The sequence below is a fragment of the Drosophila pseudoobscura genome, chromosome 4 (genome assembly GCF_009870125.1).
Source record: "Drosophila pseudoobscura strain MV-25-SWS-2005 chromosome 4, UCI_Dpse_MV25, whole genome shotgun sequence".
Taxonomy (NCBI): domain Eukaryota; kingdom Metazoa; phylum Arthropoda; class Insecta; order Diptera; family Drosophilidae; genus Drosophila; species Drosophila pseudoobscura.
The window spans coordinates 1939047-1944039 of record NC_046681.1 but is presented as its reverse complement, the minus strand read 5'-3'; positions in this window follow the sequence as shown (position 1 = coordinate 1944039).

The window sequence follows — 4993 nt, the reverse complement described above, 5'->3', positions numbered from 1 at the left end:
ATAAGGTCGTTGGCAGGATCGTTTTCAGCATGGGCCATGTAGGACGACATCAGCCTTAGATGTGTCCCTTTCAGCTTAAGGCTTGCCGCCGTGTTGTCGCTATCGCTATAATTATGGAGCAGAAAGATATAAAGGTGCTTTCTGGCGAGAATGTAGGTGCGGCTTTTACCTTCATGTTGAGCTACAATTATTTTGTACTCCTTCGACGCTAGTCCACAAACCTTGTCTCCCACTATCCAAGGTTCCTGGATTAGAGCTACGTCTGCTCCGCGCCCTTCGAGGCGGAATATAAGAGCAGCGCATGCTGGTTCACAGTGGTGGAGATTGATCTGAAGGAGCCTCAAGGTAATCCTTAGTGTTCTCCACCACTGTAATATCGGCATCTGGATCGTCCTCGACTTTCTCGTGGCAACACATCGCCTCGAAGTCGCATCTCAGCGTGCCATCGGTGGAGTAGTCCTCTGGGTCTGTCTCCGTGTGATCGTCGGGGGCTTCGATTTCCGAGGCAGCGTCCTGCTCGACTGGCTTGTCAGGACGCGCCCCGGCTGCTGCATCCGACTTGTAGACTTTTACGGTCACCGAGCCGAACCCAAAATTGAGATCGCCTTTGGCAGCCTCAATCGAGGCCAGCGACTCTTTGTTGAGGACGACCACCGCCTGGTTTATGGGGCCCTGTGTCGTGTCAACTTTGACCACCTTCCAGTCCGATGTTGGGAGGTGGGGGTTGCATCTTTGCAGCATTTTAAGGATGCGTTCCGGCTCCTTCATGGAGGCGGGCACCCAGACTCTCGCCCTTGCTCTACTGGGCACTTCTCTCCAGTCTACTGCGACGAGCTTCGCCCCTGGGTAGACTTGCCCTACTTGCGCTACCGCTGCTTTGTACAGCTGTACGGAGCGCTCGTCTTCACAGCGCTTCGGTGTTGGCCCAGGAGTCTCTTGCGAGCGCTGCTTCTTTGGCTGAGAGGCTTCCTTGCCAAAGTTCGGCAGCACCTTCGAGGCCCACTCAACCTTCTTTAACCATTTGTCCGTTGGGCTGGACATCTGTCTTGCGTTCTGCCGACGGAGTATATTGCCATCACTCCTTCTATCGGCATATGTAAATGGCTTGGCTTGGACACCAGTAGATGGTAACTCATCACCCGACACTTTACCAGCAGTCAGAGCAGCCGCAGGATTGCATATCCACTCTGCCAAGGTATCGGTTTTGGGAGTTGATTCACCACCCACCCCGAATCCGGGATGGGACCCGTTTGGGCTCTCCCTAGCGTCTTCCGCCGCGCAGGTTTTCACTGCTGGTTTGCGGGTTGGGCCAGGCCTTTGGGCCGCTGTCAAACCCTGTTTGGTATTGCTCCCTGTTGGCATTTGGCAAGTGCCAGACTCATTTTGTTTTGTTTTTGATTCTTCCATTCTTTTCCCATGAGCTGCAGAGAAGGGGTACCGTCCGTTCAGGCAGAGATCCACGTTGCCCGGATAAGGTATACTTAGAACAGGGGGCTGCCAAGTTCCTGAGCTCTCCCTTAATGATTGGGCTAGTTTTATTTACCGGGCCCCCAGCCAGGCTGACTCTCGGAACGGGTCGAATAACACTCTTAGGGCTCGCGCACACTGTAGCTGAAAGCTTATTTTTCAGCTCTGAAAAAACAAACACACTGCACCGGTGCAAGTGCGCACATTGCAGACTGAGCTGATCTGAAAGCTGAAAAAGCTCGCTGAAATCAGCTCAGCTTAGTTTGATCGATCAAGCATGTTTGTTTTTTCAGCAAGCTGATTGCTGATTTTGTTCAAGTGTATTGGTTCATAAGTGATCGAAAATGGGCTGCAAACCATTTTTAAGCGAAATTACTGTTAACCCAGCGCTGGGGAATAAGCGGGACTATTAAAAATATTTGAATAATAGTTTTATTTCTATAATTTCTATGAAGGCGATGAAATGGGCAACAAAGTTTTATTATTTACCATTACCAATGTAATGTAAAAATGTAATAATTCGTAAAATAAAAGTAATACGAATACAAACTCAGCGGAAATGTGGTTAAAATACACTAACGAAAAAAACGAAGAAAACTTCCGTCTGGCTACTGTACGTGCTGTGAAGTAATGATTCATTAACAATATAATAATAATAATTATAATGATATCTATTGATGCCACTTAAGGAGATAGACAAAGGGAGGCAGTGGTTTTCAGCTTTCAGCAATCAGATCAGCCGACAATGTACGCACCTGCAAGCTGATTCTGCCTGAGAAAAGCTCTCAGATCAGCTGAGCTTTCAGCTTTGATTTCAGCTCCGTTTTCAGCTACAGTGTGCGCGAGCCCTTAGTCCGGCCCGGTGTGAGCTGAATGTGGGGGTTGGGATATGGGTAGGTAGTGTATAGGGATAGAGGAGTCGGTGAGCTACTTATACGAGGCGGCACCACAAGCGCATCGTCAGTGTTGCTACTTCGCGAACACCCGCTGGCTTTCCGGGGCTGCTTATTTTCGGTACTCTCCCTAGGTTGTCCGCTTATTCGCAGCTGACCTACCTATATGACCTGAATTTAGGTAGGTCGTTCGCTATCCGCAACCTGCGACCCGTGTGGGAGCCCCCTTTGAGCCAGCTTACGAGCTCATCAGACCAGACTTGAATACCTTACTTCTTTGCAACCTCGCACGAAATGGAAGCAGGAGTCCAACGACATAACCGTGTACACTCTTGTGGTACTGAAGGAGCCGAATCAACCGCCTAGCAAGTGGCTGCTTCAGCGAATTACCGAAGTTCATCCTGGCCAAGACGAGAAGGTTCGAATAGTCACCGTAAACACAACCCGAGGAGTTTATAAGAGACAAATTACCTTGTTCTGAACAGTCGTTCAGGGGGGCCGGGAAATGATCCTCGTAGTTTTAGTCATGTATATTACAACTGCCCTATTCATACGCTCATGAATGTATTGCACCTCTTAGGTAACTATTTTTACGAGCATAACTGTGTTGTTATTGCTTGTGTAAAAAGCATAGCTGTAATGTTCTCACGTATAGCTAAAGACCGCAGCTGCACACGCATACAACGATGTGTATCGTTTTGCATTGGACCGTCGCATCGCCTGATCTTTCAATTTAATTCGACCCCAAATGATCTTGTCTCTGCTATATTCCTATGCACGCAATATGAATTGCCTTTTGGTTTGAAAGGAGCTATCTCACAAGCATTGGCAATGCTCCAAGGCCAATTACCTTCGCATACTCTTCTATTTGTTTGCCGATCTGGCATTTTTTCAAGGTAGCTTCAGTTATCGCATGATAATAATCAATTTCGAAGTTATATACTAAATACCTGGAGCTCAAGTCTATGTTGACCAATTCTTGTTCATGCTCAATCAGCATTGGAACAAATGGGATGCGTACCTACCAAACAGGGGAATCTTCACGTTTAATTTGTTATCAACAAAAATTCCTTTCGCTGCTAATAGGCTGTACATTTCCCTCAATTCTGTTCCTGTTCTTTTTTCTGGAAGCACCAATATTTCTAATAAGTTATCTTTTATTTTTGCTATTTCTCCCTTTAGCTGTAAAGGTTATAAAATATTTCGATTTAGTCTACCATTATTAATATCTATCAGTAGATTAATAGCTGCTGATTGAATTTTATTGCACTCTTCAATTAAGGAGCTTAGTTGCTTTGTGTTGGATATAATTTTACCGTTTTAGTTTACCGTTCTATATATAAGAGATATATAAAACGGAGCTGTTACAAGAGACACGTAGTGGTTCGGTTAAACGTTTATTTGAGAGGGAGTAAAGTGGTACCACTAACCATACAGTATATAGATGTGACAGTTCATACAACGAAAGTGTCACACACTGGCTTGCGCTATCAATACCCCAGAGTGAAGTCATCATGAGAGAGAGAGCGCAGAGAGAACATCTTTGCATGTGTTAGTACACACGCAATATGTTTCGACAAAAATATGTGATTGTATGCTTTTTCAGATTTTTTGAACTCTCTCAGGTCTGGTTCTGTTTTGCCACCAGCATGTTTTAGTGTATGGGTGCACATGCATTCTCACGTACTTTGCGTGTGTGTGTTTACTATTGCTGGCCGCTAGAACTGAAATTTGAGTTTGGTTCTTGTTTAGGGTCTTTTGATGGACTGACCTACCGCCACAAAATAAATGAAGAATGGGCAGGGGGTGGGGGTATGGTCCACTAGGGCGCGGGAAACAAAATAAAAGCTGTTATTTGTTTGATTTATACCACAAAATATAAAATATTACAATAATATAATTACACATTTATTTCCTTATTTTAAACAGGTTGATTATAAATTATAAAAATTATGCAAACGCCGTCGGTTCTCGACTATATATAATAATATAATTGCACATTTATTTCCTTATCTTAAGCAGGTTGATTATAAATTATACAAATTATAATTAAAAAAATTATATCCGCGATAGCGGAAAGTTACGCAACCGGCGAAATACGAACGGAGAAAAAGGAGGAAAACAGATTCTTTTTGGGAGAATGTTATATTTAGTGATGAGTCTAAATATAATATATTCGGACATGATGGATGATCCAAAGTATGGAGAAAGGAGAATCAAGCCATGAAAGAGAAAAACCTCATCCCAACAGTGAAGCATGGCGATGGAAATGTAATGGTTTGGGGGTGTATAGCATCAGCTGGACCTGGGCAAATGGTGTTTATTGAGACCCAGATGGACAAACACATCTACAAGAAAATTTTGAATGACAATTTAATGCCGAGTGTTGAAAAATTGGTTCTTGAAGCGAAGAATTTCTTGTTTCAACAAGACAATGACCACAAACATACCTCGTATTTGGTTCAAGAATGGCTGTTGTATCAGTGCAAGCAGTTCAAAATGCCGCCGCAGTCACCAGATTTGATCCCCATAGAGCATGTTTGGGATTTGCTAGAAAAAAAATTGGGAAACATAAAATTTCCTCCAAGGAAACCCTTAAAACGGTTCTGATGACGGAATGGGAGAGAATTAAT